The following is a 16,730-nucleotide window of genomic DNA, read 5'->3' on the forward strand; positions in this document are numbered from 1 at the left end:
ATATATATATATATATATATTAGTGCGCGTCAAATTCGCGTACACATTACACGCATGCATGATATTTATATATTAATATGATAACGTGTGTTATTTTCTGTGTCACGCTTATATTCGGGTCATTTAATTGTTATGTACTTCCATTTGTTATGAATAATTTTACCAAGAATTCTTCATGTTTCGGTTTCGATTACAGCTGATGACACTCAAGTCATTTATCTTTTTTATAAATAATTTTATCAAGAATTCTTGATAAGTTTTGGTTTCGGTTATGGCTGAACTGAAGTTTTTATATATGTGTATATATATATATATATATATATATATATATATATATATATATATATATATATATATTTTCATAAGTTTTTACTTCGGTTTCGATTCAAGCTAATGCACCCAAGTCATATAGATATACTTTTTTTTTTTTTTTTTTTTAAATCGCAACTTTATAGCATAAAAATCGATAGAACATTAACTCTATAATAATATATACGAAATCTGCAAGAATTAAAATATCATATTTAAGCGTACTTTACGACCGGGTTTTGCCAGGCGTTCGTGCTAGCTTATATAAATACTTTTGCAGTATAAACAAAAAAGCTACAATAATATCAGAGCGTCTCCATTTACACTTAACATTCACAGAATACCAACATCAATATATTACATATGAATGAGTCCCCTGTGGAATTTCCACAGGTCCAGCTAGTTTAACATAATTAAAATAAGAAATTTATGTTTATAAAAAGCAGAATAATACAAAGGTGTAATGGATACACTTAACATAAGCAACTTAATAGACGATGGTGGATCCAGTTATGCAGTTTCACTTTTATTGATTTTTGGAAATTGAACGCTATTAGATCAAACTAATATATAAGACGCGCGCGTGTGTGCGTATATATATATATATATATATATATATATATATATATATATATATATATATATATATATATATATATATATATATTTGTTTTTATTTATTAAACATTGAAATAATTATCCATGCATGTTTCTAGGTATTTCTAGTCTTATTTTTTTTTTTTTTTATCTCCTTGGGATAAAAATCAATGAACCGGACTAAAAAAGCATTCATGCATACACGTGTCCTGAAATATTGGGTAAAACTGAAGTTTAGTGGCTTGAACATAATACGATAACAAAAAAAAGTTGTGCAAAAGCGATATTTTGTTTGTTAAACTTTAGTACATGAGGAACAATTTCGAGTTAAAAATCTACTTAGTATCATGCACGTAATCTTAAATATTTGATATGCTGAAATAATCGCTGGAAAAAAAAAACAATGGAGTCTTTAGACAAACGGAAGTCAGGGGTCATTTCAACATATGCACGCATTTCAAGCGTGTTGATCTCAAAATCACAAGCGTAATCTATATGTCTATAAAAGTGAGAAATGTGTGCGAGGACAACTCAACCTATATACTCCACGAAATTTTGATCTACAGATTTGAAATTTGGTATATAGGGTATTCAGACATGTGGAACACTTTGTAATCCGTTTTAATTCGGAAAAAAGGGATTGCTAAGGAGTCAAAATCGAAAAATTTGTGCGTGGGGGGAGGTGATCGAATTTTTATCTGTTTTTCAATTGTTTCACGACAACTTGTTCATTTTAAAAATAAGTAGGCTGGAAAACACATTGTAAAGAACGTGTCAAGTTGGTCTAATGGTTATCGTACTAGTTTCGATCTCAGCTCCAGAATTTTTTTTTTTTTTTTTTTTTTTACTCACAAGTGAACTGTTTATAAAAATACACACAATACTCGCATGCACATATCTCAGTTTATGTATGAATTAAAATATAATATTAATGCGTATTTTACGACCGGGCAACGCCGGGCGACCTGCTAGTATATCTATAAAAGTGAGAACGTGTGTGTGTGTGTAAACATTCTTAACCTATATACTCAACGAATTTTGGATCTACAGACATGAAATTTGGTATATAGGGTAATCAGACATGCGGAAAACTTTAATCGGTTTTCTTCCGGAAAAAGAGGCTTCTAAAGGCGTTAAAATTTTAAAATTGGTACTTGGGAGGTTCATAGGCTTATCTGTTTGTCAACTGTTTCACGACTGCGCATGCGCAAATCGTCCCCATGACAGCTTCCCTACGTTAAGAATAAGTAGATTTGAAAAAAAAAAAGTTTTTTTTTTAAAATCATGTAAAGCTGGCTTAATGGTTATCGTACTTGACTTTTTAGATTTTAGTTTTGATCTCAGCTCGTATTTTTTTGTTACTTATAAGAAGTGAACTGTTTGGAAAAAAAAACAATACTCGAATGCATATGTCTCAGTTTCTTTCCGTTTTTTTTTTGTTGTTTGTTTTTTTTTTTCTTCATTTTTTTTTAAAGAAATTTAACGCTATGTTTAATACCGGGCAATGCTGGGTACAAAATAGATTTTAACTCAAAATGGTTCCGCAGTTACTAACATTCAACGCAAACAAGATAAAGCACACTCTTTTCATCGCGTTATATTCCGGCCACTAAACTGCGGTTTTACCCATAATTTAAAGTAGATACATCTGACGCACACATGAAAAGATGAAACCGAAAGTGTTCGCTTTTGCCAATCATGACTCGAGGAGTTTGTTTACGGAAGTTTGGAAACGTGGGTAGGATAGCGGATATGCGTTTATTAACTTCGTTTGTCGGAAGGGAAACGCTTTTATAGCGTGTGAGGTGCACATGTGCACCTATTTTGCCCCGCTGTCGCGACCCGGCATAATTACCCAGGGCTCTAACACGAAACTGCGAATAAAATATTAAAAAAACTCGTAATTTCTCTTTTAAAAGTGGGTTGTTTATTTTCTTTATGAATTATACTTCCAAAATAAACTATTAAAGTTGTATAAAAAGTAATAGAAATATTTTTTTTTATTTTTTAAAAAACAGTAATGAAATTAATTGAATTTTATGAGTTCAGTATTTTTCAATTTTTAAACTTTAAAAATCTTTAAAAAATTTTCTATTGATTCTATTTTTACGATATTTTCAGGGTCAATGTGAAATTTTATGCTCTTTCCAATAAACTGAATATAATATTTTAGACAAACGTTTTTTTTTTAATTCACGCCCCCTCCCCATATTGAAATGTCTATTAAGAAGTAAATAATTAATTTACTCACCAAAGTTTTATATATCACAAATTGAAGATAAAAGATCAATAAATAATGTATTCAAATTTAAAAAAAAAGAAATGTTTTTTTTTTAGAAATTTACCTGTAAAGTCCGAAGTTTAAAACCTTTGTTTTTTTTTTTAAACCATGTTGTTTTTTGTTTAAATAAAACCTTGGTCCTTGCTCCTTTAATTGAAAAAAAAATAGGGTTTGAATTACATTTTTCGAGTAGTTATAAGCTTGGAAAAACAGGGGATCGAATTATTCAGTATTTTTCACGGTTTCTGACACATCTATTAGTTGACCTTTGACAACTAAATATTTTCGTTTACTAGCTAAATAGAAAAGTTACTAGCCAAACCCACATGATTTTTAGAATATGACATCTTCGTTCTGTGACGAGTATGTACATCATAAAGATTTTTCTGTGATTTTTTTTTGTTTTAAGTAAGTGTAATTCTAAATATACAAAAAATTTTATGTTGATACTTGAAAGTATAAACATTCTGATTTCTTCAGAATTTTGTTTAAAACAGCCTTTGTACCAAAAGGCGTATATTGTTCTATTAAACTTTTATTGTTTAAATAATTTAACTTTGTTCATTTTATTAAAACACACACACACATAGACACACACACACACACACACACACACACACGATATTTTTCGCTCAGTAATGAGCTTTGGAAGATTGTCAGTGAAAAAAAAAATGTAATCTCCAAAAGATAAGCGTTTCATTATGTCTTATCGCCATTTTGAAACATCGCTTACAAATGCGACTGTTTCACTCGCAATGTCGAGCCCTGTTACCTCTTAGCAGTTGTAGAAGAAAAAAATGGTTAGGAAAAAGGGAGATAAGCTACTTTTGTTCCTCCCTTTGCCGCGGAAAGACGTAACAATCTTCTCTCACCAATTTACCCAGGAGTAATGTTAGGATATACACAATACCCCACCCCTCAAGAACCAAAATAATATTACACGCCCCCCCCCCGATTCGAGCAATATCAATATATTGCTAATCCTCTCCCTCCACCAGGAGTGAGAGACATTATTATACACGCAATTCCCTACTTCCAGAACCCGGAGGCATAGTATACACACAATACTCTCCCCTACCCTGGGGGCAGGATTTCGTTATTATGCACACAACTCGGGGCCAGGTTATTACACGCATAATCCCTCTACCCAGAAGCACATTATTATAGATACAATCTTCTCCCCTCAAGATCTGGAACCCCCCTCACTCCTAGTGCCAAATCATTATACACAAAATCCCCTCACGCCGGAGACATGTTATTATTAGCTCCCCTCCCACAGTGCCATATCATTATATACACAATCCCCTAATCCCGGAGCTATGTTATTATTAGTACCCCACCTCCAGTGCCATACAAAATCCTCTCACCCTGAAACCATATTGTTATAGGCATAATTCCTCAACGGCCACATTATGCGCGCATCCTCTCCTCCCTGGAATCGGGGCCATAGGATTATACGCTACCTCCTCGCCAGCGCGTAATCATTAGACGCAGAATGCCCTCCCCCCTCTATCAGGAGCCAGAGCCATATTCTTACACACGTTATCCCTCATGTTTTATAAGCACTCCCCTAGAGTCCTATCATAAAATGCTCAGACCCTCTCGTTTCCCATCAAGTTATACCACCTGCTCTCTCCCATATCTCACGTGCAATACCATTTAACCTTTTCTTTCAGGCTCATACCATCTACCCCTTTCCGTTTTCTTTGAAACCATGCGAACAATGTAATCTCCCTCCCAGGAGCCATACTAATTTCCGTCCCAGTATTTATTCTCGTCCGGTCATACCGAGCCATACAACTAATCGCGTTTTTTTATCCTTCAAGTGAAAAGAGAAAAAAAAAAACAAATATTAAAAACTGTTTTCAGGATCGACAGACATAACCTTACCTACTGTCGACTAATACACTTTCTCCTTTGGTAAAAAAATCTTCAAATATTCTCCTGACGAAGAGGAATGGTCGACTTTCATTCCACTTGTTTGACGAAGAAATTATTCAAGTGGGCAGGTGTTTTATTTTTGTTTTGTTCGACATTCTCTTTTCCCGAAAAACACTCATCACCCCCACAACAACAGATGATACTAAAAACAACAACTAATTGGGACGCACCTCCTCTCCCCCGCGGCCGCATCATCACCTCCACCCCTTCTACTCAATTACAGTTGGTTGGTATTATTGGAAATGCGGAACCTGTAAACAACCACTACGCGTTAAACAGAACTACCTCTCTTCTTCTCGACAATTCTACGCGCAAAAGAAAAAGAAAAAACGTTTTAGAAGTACATGTGTTCGTTTTTAACTATCATTACTTGTTGAGGATGTCGGTTTGAAGCTTATTGAATTTTTGTTTGTACAAGTTACGGAATAATAGAAGCCAAACGTAAATTAGATAGTATGTTGAGCGAGATAGATGAGCAGAGTGAAGAAAGAAAGGGATAAGAGAAGAGGGTAGGATAAAGAGAAAAAAGAGCGTAGGTAGATAAATAAAGAGAGAGAGAGCGTAGGGGGTACAAAGGGATGGAAAGAGAGAGGGATAGGGAGAGTAAAAGAGAAAGTGGGGGGAGAGAGGGAAAGAAAAGCTGGGGACAGAGAGGGAAAGAGAAAGTGTGGGGGGAGGGAAAGAGAAGCTGGGGACAGAGAGGGAAAGAGAAGCTGGGGATAGAGAGGGAAAGAGAAGGTGGGGACAGAGAGGGAAAGAGAAGGTGGGGACAGAGAGGGAAAGAGAAGGTGGGGACAGAGAGGGAAAGAGAAGTGGGGGGGAGGGAAAGAGAAGTGGGGGGGAGGGAAAGAGAAGTGGGGGGGGAGAGGGAAAGAGAAGTGGGGGGGGAGAGGGAAGATCGGAGAAGGAAAGAGAAAAAGGAAAAGGTACTTGTGGGGGCGGGGATGGTCTCTTCAGATTGTATTAGTAATTGGATCGGAAGGTGCGAAGTGAAGGCAGGAAGTGGATTTGTTAGGTAAAAAGGCAAATAAAAAAAAATCAGCGAGGGGTGCGGCTCTTGGTATGCGACGACGGTAACGAGCGATGACACAATTGCGCTTAGTAAAACGAGGCAGAAGAAAAACGGATTGGGCGTATGTTTTTTACGGCGTAACATCATTATGTATCCAACGAACGAGCGGTTCTTTTCCCTATAGAAATCCGTGCGCGTAAACACGTAAATACAAGAACTCTTAAAAAAAAAAAAAAAAAAAAAAAAAAAGATGTGGTTAAGTAACAGAATAGACGGCGCTTTTGTTTTCCTTTGAATTTCTTGTCAATATGGCAAAGGACGTTTGAATAAATAGCGTACGATGTCACAAAATAAAAGCCCCATTTAGTTCTATGCCCTCCTCACGAGGACAAAGTTAAGCATAAGGTTGGTTTTTAGTGAAGAAAATATCCAGCTATCACCAAAAGATTAGGACAGAAAATTAAGTTTTTCCTCCTGAGAATAGAATATACCACACATTGATACTAGTCCGAAAACTTTTAAAAGTGTAAATTTAAAGACGAAAAGGCCCAATTACTCAATGTCAAAAGACGAAAAGGCCCAATGGCTTAAGTTCAAAAGACGAAAAGGCCCAATGGCTCAACACCGAAAGGAAAATACCTAATAGTCTCCTTTCTGAAAGTAATAGACCAAATAATCCCTTTACTGGTTTCGTTGGTTTGGTTGTTCTTGTTTTACGGCATATCAACCCTTTTCGGGTTATTTAATGCCAAATCCAGTTCTTTTAGAAATAGAATTCATGTTGCATCCAGTTATTTTGTAGAAGATTTTTATTCTTCAAGATCTTTGTATCTTCAATTGCTAGTTTGCAGTGTTTGGTTTGGTTGTTTTATAGTGGATTTCCCTTCACCTGCAGAACATGAGTGAGTTTTGCAATGGGAGAGGAAAAAATTACAATATTAATGTTTGTTACATTTAAAGTTAGGAAACCAGTCAGAAAGTGGGGAGAGATAGAAAGAGAAATGGGAAGAAAGAAAAGGGGGGGGAGTGGGTTTTTGGTTTTGCAGAACATAATTAAGTTTTGCAAAAGGAAGTAGAAAAACAAAGAGCATAAATGTTAGGTGCATTTCGTCTCAGGAAGCCAATATTCCCTTTACCGAAAACAGGCTCAATCTCCTTACTGATAATAAAAGGCCCAATAGTTTCCTTATTTTAAATAAAAGGCCCAATAGTTTCCTTATTTAAAATAAAAGGCCCAGTAGTTTCCTTATTCAAAATAAAAGGCCCAATGGTCTCCTTATTTAAAATAAAAGGCCCAATGGTCTCCTTATTTAAAATAAAAGGCCCAAACACCACAAATTAATGCTGAAAAATCGTAAACTAATGATATCATAATTTATTACTGAAAGGGGTCCATAAAGATAACCATTCAATAATTTAATGCTAGAATTTAAAAAGATAGGTTTTTATTTGTATAAATTGGTATTATATAAACCTCTTTTTTATGCACCCGAAATCAGGATCGGTTTAAACAAATAACACAACACCAAGTATTTACCCGGCCTTCCATTCACGTTTCCATAAAAAAAAAACGGGCCGGTATTTCGCCACTCGAAGTCATGCAAAAAAAAAAAAAAAAAAAAAAAGTAGGTGAGGTTTAGATAATCTAAAAGAGACGGCTGAAAGGCCAATGCCACAGTTGTTTATCTAGAATGGGGCGGAACGCGTCGCCGTCGCTGGAAGACGCAGGTAGGCGCCAAATACGCCAATCTGCATATTTGAATAAGCAAACAGGAAGACACATTGAGGAAAATATACAGGAACATCTCATAACCAAAAGAGTCAATTCTCCATTCGCGTGTTTGTGGTACGGCATATCAACCCTTTTTTAACAGGGGGTAATTTTTAAGTGCAGATGAGTTCAACCTAATCAAAAAAAGATTTTAAAAAATAATAAAAATCAGAAAATGTTTATGATGGACGTACCGGTCACGAAACAAAAATATACTCCAAACATCACGTAAATTAATCACGTATTTTTTTAAAACTAAGAAAATCAAATTATGAGGAAGCGACATGCTGTGCCTTGATCAGCCATGTTTAACAGGAAAAGGGAGACAACTCGAATAAGCGATATCAAAATTAGCATTGTAATGGCTACGATTTGCTATACATAGCTAAAAATCATAAGAAAATGAGATATATATATATATATATATATATATATAAAATACGTCATCAATTTACGTGATCTTTGAAAATAACATTTTCGTTCCGTATCACGTACGTACATTATAAATATTTTTTCTTGTTCTCTCTCTAATATATATATTTAAAAATTAGGTTGAACACTGGAATTGCACCCATTTTATGCCGAAAATAAAAAACGTACTGTAAAATTAAACGCTGTTTAATAAGAATAACAGAAAAGCTAGAAAATAAATGAATTTCCCAACCGGGGAAGCACGTGTCTACCTCTGTGTATGTGTGTGTGTGTGTGTGTGTGTGTAAAAGAGCGAGTGGGCAACATAAATGACATGTAAAAACATCAGGTGATTATCTTAGTGAAGTTAGTCGGAGAGAAAGAGAGAGAGAGAGAGAGAGGGAGAGAAAGAGAGGGAGAGAAAGAGAGAGCGAGGGAGAGAGAGAGGGAGAGAGAGGGAGAGAGAGGGAGAGAGAGGGAGAGGGAGAGAGAGAGAGAGGGAGAGAGAGAGAGAGAGGGAGAGAGAGAGAGACAGAGAGAGGGGGGAGAGACAGAGAGAGGGGGGAGAGAGAGACAGAGAGAGGGGGGAGAGAGAGAGACAGAGAGGGGGGGAGAGAGACAGAGAGGGGGGGAGAGACAGAGAGAGGGGGGGAGAGAGAGACAGAGAGAGATAGAGACAAAGAGAGATAGAGACAAAGAGAGACAGAGACAAAGAGAGACAGAGACAAAGAGAGACAGAGATAGAGAATCGACATATCGTGATGGCTCCGAGCAGATGGAGTCAGAAATGGCGATAATCAGAATCAGCGTTGTAGCTTTCCAATGGGAAAACATTCGGAATAAAAAAACTGCCGAAAATAAAACCTGAGGCTCCATAGTTCTGGGGGAGAATTTCCATTACAGCTTTCTGTCAAACAAGACGAAAGATGGAGCAGGTGTGTTTGCGACTGGCCAAATGTTGAAACCCCAAATAAGTGTTATTCGTTCTTTATGTTGTAAAGATATTTATGTGTGTTCCATCATGAAATATGTTTGAACGTACATACACACACAACGGACATTAAATAGACGATCACACGTATATATATATACACGTACCCAGTGTCTTAAATAAGTTTCCAGACTTTTTCGTATGGGCACTTTTATTGATAGTAAAACATGAAACTAATCCCGTTCAAAGTAATCTTCTCCGGCTGCAATGCACTTGTATCGTTCTAACAACTTCTGGAAGGCCCTATAGAAAGTCCTCTTGAGTGAGCGTGTAAACGACTCGTGTCACAGTCTCATCTCAATTGTCTGATAACGACAGCCTCTAAGGTTTTCCTTGAGCTTAGGGAATATCCATAAGTCACAGGGAGTAAGGTCTGGACCATAGGGAGGGCGAGGAACTGTCTTGATGCCCATCTTGGTTATAACTTTCTGATCTTCTCTGAGCATCTTTTCCATCTTCAGTTCTTCACAAATAATATCAAACTGTGCACTTAATTGTCTCTATAGATACGACAGTCCTAACCTACGAAATTCTTTATTTGGCCAATCAACTCTGGTGTTCTAACTTTCTTACTCCTCCCACACCTCTCATCATCCTTTACAGATTCTTTGCCTCTTATTCCATTCACAAACTGATGCTCAATTCATGGAAGATGGTCCAAAAGCAGTTTGAAGCATTCCATACGTTTCTGTGGCATTCCCCCCCCAAAAAAAAAATTTTAAACAGAATTTTATTATATCTCATTCTTGTAAAGTGCCCGTATATCCAGATTTCATATTTGAAATTCACTAGCTGCGACAATCAGGATTTAGTAGGGTGTATTCCAATTCCTGCCGTAGCTGATCATTTGAACCTGAAATCATAAAAATTAATCCGTCATCTCCAAAAATGTATAGCAATGACATAATGAATTTTTTCAATCCTGCGACAATTTTAAATGCCTGTAAAAAAAAAAAAAAAAATTCTGGAAACTTACTGAAGTCACCTCGTTTGTACACTCGCATACAATCAGAACACTAGACGACAACAGAAAGTCAAATATATACAACCTTGCAACATTACATTCGGAAAGAAAGATATCTTATCAGCCGCACCCACGTGGTCAGGCATACTAATGCACAATGCAGACCCCCATCTCCACCCGGCAAAGACAAGAATGTATGGCATGAACACGGGGATTGTTAAAACACAAACATTTAAATGCTTCTACAAATTCGGTCACCCGTGGTACCACACCTGGAGTTTGGGAGTTTGTTTCGACCTTTCCTTTTACTTCCGACCCTTCCTTTTACTTCCGGATCAGATTTTTGTACTTTTATCAGTGATTAAAATTTTCTTTTCTTTCTTTTTAAGAGGACATGTCTGCGACGCTTTGTACACTAACGAGTTATTGCTTATCAAGGTTCAGAGACCACTCGAGGATAAATGTTAATTCGCTTGCAAGGTGAAAGAGGAGACTAACATCTTTATTGAAGACGAGGGTTGAAACTAGACAAAATTTTATTATTTAAGAGCTCGGCTCAACAAGAATTTGTTTACATTGGACTTGAAAACTACCGTATTGTGTTTAGTTGGGAAGCAGACCCGTGGTATTGTGTTCCACCGACAGCTAGGTCTTAGAAAGAAACTCTGCTCATGGAAACGGGCATCTTTTTTTTATTCCCTGCAACCTTTCCTACAGAAGAGAGGTTGTGAACCTGTCTCTACTCTATCGTTATTTGCATGTCACATGTTTTGTCTGAACTTCAATCTATGCCCCCTCCTTGCCAAGCTTTCACAAAAGCACTTGTCTATCTACAACCACTATCAGCGATTTCTCCCACTCTCTAGTAGTGCCTAAATATAAACAAATTCCATGAACAAAGCATCTCTGCTAAAGCTGCCAGCTGCCTGCCTGTGGAACTGTTCCAATGGCGTACTTTCCAGCTGACTACAATATGATCGCCTTCGAGTCCAATGTAAACAAATTCTTGTTAAGCTCCCCCCTCCACCAAAATAATCCATTTCCACCACTAACTATTAATACGCTGCTGTTTCAGTGACTACTGTACACTCATTAACCCTCATCCTCGATTAGGCTTCAGGTCTTGATAAGTAGTGATTCCTATGTAAAAAAAAATAGAGAAAAAGCAGCAAACACACACACACACACACACACACTCCTTTACTTATATTAGGCTTAATAAAACATTAAATTATGCACATTTACCTATTTACTATGCCCCCCCCCACGGGACAGAGTTAGACACCAGGGTCGTTTTTTAACGTGGAGAAAAGGTACAAAAATAAAAAATTGTCTCAGTCGTGAAGGACTGACCCTCCGCCGAAAGAGAACAAGAAATGGAAGTGCAGCATCTGAAGAACAGATAGTACACTTTGATTTTGACCAAAAGAATTATGCACATTAATTTAATTTTAAAAAAATACTTTCTTAGTGAAATTCTCAGCGACCATTTTTGGGGGCCTTCGTTAAAGGCAATGGCCAGGGGGAATAACTCAAACTTATTCAAACAATAAGAGTCAAAGGCCATCCCCACCTTTCCATGTTAATAGCTTTCTAAATTTGGCCGGGGATTTATTAAAAAAAGAAAAAGACAGGACGAATTTACGTACAATTTGGTGTACGTTTTTTTATTTTATTTTAACCAAACAAGTAAGATCATGTAGATTTTGTGCAGTTTTGTTTTTTTAGATATAAGATTAATCTGAGAAAGCACAATTTCTCAACTAGCCATGCGCTCTTCAAATCTGTGCCTTGTTTGGAGTAGAATAAAAATAAATATTTATAAAAAATAAAGTAAAGAAGAAAAAAAAAGAATATTTACAAGTTACAACTGGATCTTAAAAAATCTTTTCGTTCGAAATGGTCGCTCGTATTAATGATCACAATCACATTAACAGTTGAAAAAGAAGAAAAAAAATAAACAAAAACTATTTGATCTGCGCAGTGATCCAAAACTGTGGAGACAATTTTTTTTCCTCCTAGCGGACAAAATAGTAATTAAATTGCGCTGAATTACTGTTCATCTGTCACAGTGATTGGCTACTGCGGGGACCGGTAATCAAAATGGCCGAAACATGTCATTGGCTTTGCGTTCTAAAATAACTTTCAACAAGGAAATGTTTATAAAAAGAAATGCTGACAGCCACTTTCGAAAATAGGTTAAAATTTAACCTACCTAATGAGCTATTCAAGTAAAAAAGAAAAAAAAAAGGCCAAATTGGCACAGTAAACAAAATAGCAAATACAACATTACAACAAATATTTGTAACTCTCGACCTTCTCCAGACTTCATATTCTATAATATAAATCTCACCTGTCTGTGTAAAATGTATGTATGTATGTATGTATGTATGTATTTATCGCAAAAACCTTCGACAGAGACGGCGTATTTTCACGAGATCGGTATCATTTTGAAGCTCGACCCTTCGGACGAAAAACATCGAAGAATTGGCCAAAAACATTAATTCTTAATTTTCTTTTCGATTGACTGGCCTTAATTTAAACCGACGTCACTTCCGGTTTGGCGATGGACGCAACAGTAAAGACGTCATTTTTTAACATTCTTTTCCTCCTTCGCAGAATAGGTTCGAGCCTGCCTAGTACTATTTTTTTTTGCTCAACACACACCTCCATACACCCGGGCAACGCCGGGCACACAAGCTAGTATTATACATAAGGAACTATGTGTGGGAGTTCATTCCCTATGGACTCCAAAACGACTGAAAGAAGGAACAGGCGATTTTGACTGAAGTTAACACTTTATACAGCCTAACATCACAAGTGCATTAGAGAAGTTTTATTATCACACAAGCCGAAAAGCCCGATATATAAAATCAACAGTACGTTCTTTGATATGACGGGCGTGTTCGAAATGAATGTTCTGTTTAAAGCAGAATTGCACCATGATGCTGGACTCATTTTAAACTCAAATCCAAGCCATTATCACCGCACAAGCAGTAAGAGTATGCATATTAAATCAACAGTAGGTTCTTTGATATGACAGGGGCGCATTCGAAATGAATGTTTCTGTTTAGAGTACAATTGAACCATGATACTTGACTTTTGCATTTTTAATTTTAATTCAAGGCATTATATATAAAAAAATTTACAGTAAGTTCTCTACAGTGCAATCCAAACAATACTATGGACTAAGTCACTGCGAGGAGGCATGTGAAGCTTCCTCCTGCTGCATCACAATGGGTCTCCAACAGGCAATCAATCCATTTAATTGAAAAATGGACGTTTTACCGATTTTGATGATTAAAAACATGCGAGTGTGAATCCCGGACAACGTAGGGTCTCCCTGGTAGTTTTTTTTATATTTTGGAATCTTTATGTCGTACTCAATAATTCATAGGTTATTTCGATCTGAGCGCTTTATTGAATCCAGAGGGGTAGATTGTTCTCGTCCCATGAACGTTATGTCATTCCTAGTTTCCCAGTCGTACACTACACTTAAACATGATATTTTAATTTATGCAGATTGCATATGAACTATTATAGAAACAATCCTTTATTGATTATTATGTATTACGAGAAATAATTTGTCCGTCTAGCTGAATCCACTGTGAAAAATTTCCCCACTCTTTATCTGTGCCTAAATCAAAACGTGGATTCCATGAACAAAGCTTCTTTCTTAGAACTGCACGCATGTGGAACTCTGTTCTGTCTGCCTGCTTCCCACCTGACTACAACTTGGATGTTTTCAAGTCCAACGTTAACAAATTCCTGACGAACCGCCGCCCCCTTAAGTAGACACTCTAAATCTCAACACTAACGTAATGTACTTGCCTGAGTGACTTCCGGGCCTTGATAAGTGGTGACCACTGTGTAAAAAAAAAAAAAAAAAAAAAAAAAAAAAAAATGGGCCCCCCGTGAGTGCATAGTGAAGGAGACATAAAAGAAAAATGACTAAGTTCAGCATTGGTCCCCCCATCCATTTTGCCCCCAAAAGTTCTCAGGGGGCGTCAAATTCTGGTGAAACTGAACAAACGGAGCAGTTTTAGGCCTAAACATGTGTAAATTTGAGTTGTGCCCCACGCAAAAAAAGAAATGATTAAGTCCATCATTTGCCCCTTCCCATCCATTTAACCCCAAAAGTGCCAAAGGACTTAACATATTTAAATTTGAGTTCAGCACCATACAAAACTGCTAAATAGACATACACAGAAAAGTTTGAACAAATATGGTAAAATAGTCCCAAAAATGGAGTGTTTTTATTAGCCCTAAAAGAGCCCCGGGGACACACGCAAGAGTTATTGCGAAGTATAGACAAACAAAATTATATAAAAATCAGTTAGTTACAACTTTTCAGAAAGTTTTATAAAAATCCAACGCATCATTTTTTTTTTTTTTAATAGGCACAAAATTGTAATTTTAGCCATTATAACCCGAAAGGCATCCCTGGGGGGGGGGGCAATCGGAGTTTTCCCGAAAAATCCGTTTTGTTACTTTTTTTTTTTTTTTAACTCATGTTTAATGTTTGTGCAAAATTTCAAAAAATTCCAAGGCATAGTTATTAAGAAAAGTGCGGACGGACGAATGGACGAACAGACCAGGGTGAATTTACAGGTCCATTCTCCTTTTGTCGGGGGGACCAAAAGAAGAACTATGCAGGACAGAAACGATAAAATTTAAGTGCGTTTGGTATAAGTTATTTATACGTCTTGCTTATTTTCGATTTTTCGGTTGTTAACTAAATTGCACGGATACTAAACAGCGAATATATATCAGGATAAGGATCCTTTTGTTTGCCTATTTTACAAAAGACCCACTTTTGTTCCGTCTGCGGGTCAAATGTCACGAAAGGCCCATGAATTGACCTCAAAAGCAAAACAATTCTTTTTTTAATCGTTTTGTTCGCTGAAGTTCGTCCTTATTCTTTGTCAGACCGTCCCTTGTTTATTTAATCGAGTTTACTTTCTTCCCAATTATTTTAATTGTTTGAAGCTTTTTAGCTTTCAACGTTCAAACATACAACGGACATCAACGAAACATTCGACGCCGGAACAAAGGAGATACAATTATGCGTTATGCAAAACACCGCTTAGATATCATTTGATAAGATGTATTCTCTTAAGTAAAGGAGAAAGCGTATCCGCCGACCATAGGTCGATAACCTCTACAACTCAAGCGATTAATTAAAAACAGTGTTACATTTTTGGAATTTTTGAGATGAGGATCGATAATTCATATTATTTGGATTGTTCGGACTACTGCTCTGATCTTTGAGTGTTATTTGCACAACGTTTCAGTCGATGTAACCTCCGACTTTCTGCAAGTGTCAAACTCGCGAATCTTTTTGTCGAACTCGGGAAGCTGGGCGAAATTTCGAACAGAACACTTTATTTAATTCATGGAGGTAGCATGCTCTTGTTCGGTCAGCCATGACTTGGTAGAAATCCTAAGTACTTTGCAGTTGTTTTTTTAATGTCATCTGCACTGAAGATTGAATCTTCAAATTCAAGAAAAGTGTTACTTACAATACAAGGGCTTAATGTAACCTTCGGCCTTCTTCAGGTGTATCTCGTCGAAATACCAGTGTGTGTGTGTGTGTGTATATATATATATATATATATATATATATATATATATATATATAAAACTCACTATGTCTGTCTGTCTGTCTCTATATCTTCAAACTATCTCTTCCGAAACTAAAAGTCGCAAAGCGGCGCTAGGGGCCTCAAGTGATTGGGGGGGGGGTATGAACCGTTCTTTTATGGGTATTTAGGTGGTTAAAATAATTTTCAAGGGGTCAAAAATGGGTCAAAATTGGAAAAAAAATCTTATATATTTCATACATTCATCTAAATTTATTTTTAATCAGTTCATATGCATGTCACGTTGGTACAGTGGTAACGTCACCAGCTTTAAATGCTACAGTTTGGTTTTCGCTTTCGATTCTAGGTGGTGGCACACAATTTTTTTTTTTTTTTTTTGCTTTTGAAATCACGACGATAATATATACGAAATCTGGATAAATTAAATATACAAAAGCGTATTTTACGACCGGGTGACCCCCCCCGCTAGTCTATACATATAAAAGCGAAAATGTATGTATGTTTGTATGTGTGTTCGCTTTTTCTGTATGTCTACAAAAGACTTTTTTTCAGAGAAGCGGTCGGTCGCTTCACAACTTTAAAATAATTTGTATATCACATATAAATCGTAATATCTCACAGTTAACAACGAAGCTCGCCTGTCTATTTAATTTGCTCGATTTCGGGAAGATAAATATTCAACATTTGTTGCTCGCCGCATGTGGGTTAGTCTTTTTCCTATAACATCTTGGGAAAATAAAAATCCCGCAGTCAAACTTGACCTCATTAACTCATTAAAACGGGCACCTGCCAAATCCAAGTAATTAAATAAATTCAAACGTGTTTCAATTAGAATCTCGCGGTGGGGCAA

At 36.5% G+C, this 16,730-nt stretch overlaps 1 protein-coding gene across 1 annotated transcript in view; it reads right to left on the reverse strand.

Moving 5' to 3' along the window:
* The window catches only part of LOC145259823 (uncharacterized), a 94,707-nt gene that overhangs the window by 47,893 nt on the left and 30,084 nt on the right, over positions 1 to 16,730 (reverse strand). The window lies entirely within an intron of this gene.

This window comes from Euprymna scolopes, chromosome 35 (assembly GCF_053919585.1).
Source record: "Euprymna scolopes isolate OS-2025 chromosome 35, ASM5391958v1, whole genome shotgun sequence".
Taxonomy (NCBI): Eukaryota; Metazoa; Mollusca; class Cephalopoda; order Sepiida; family Sepiolidae; genus Euprymna; species Euprymna scolopes.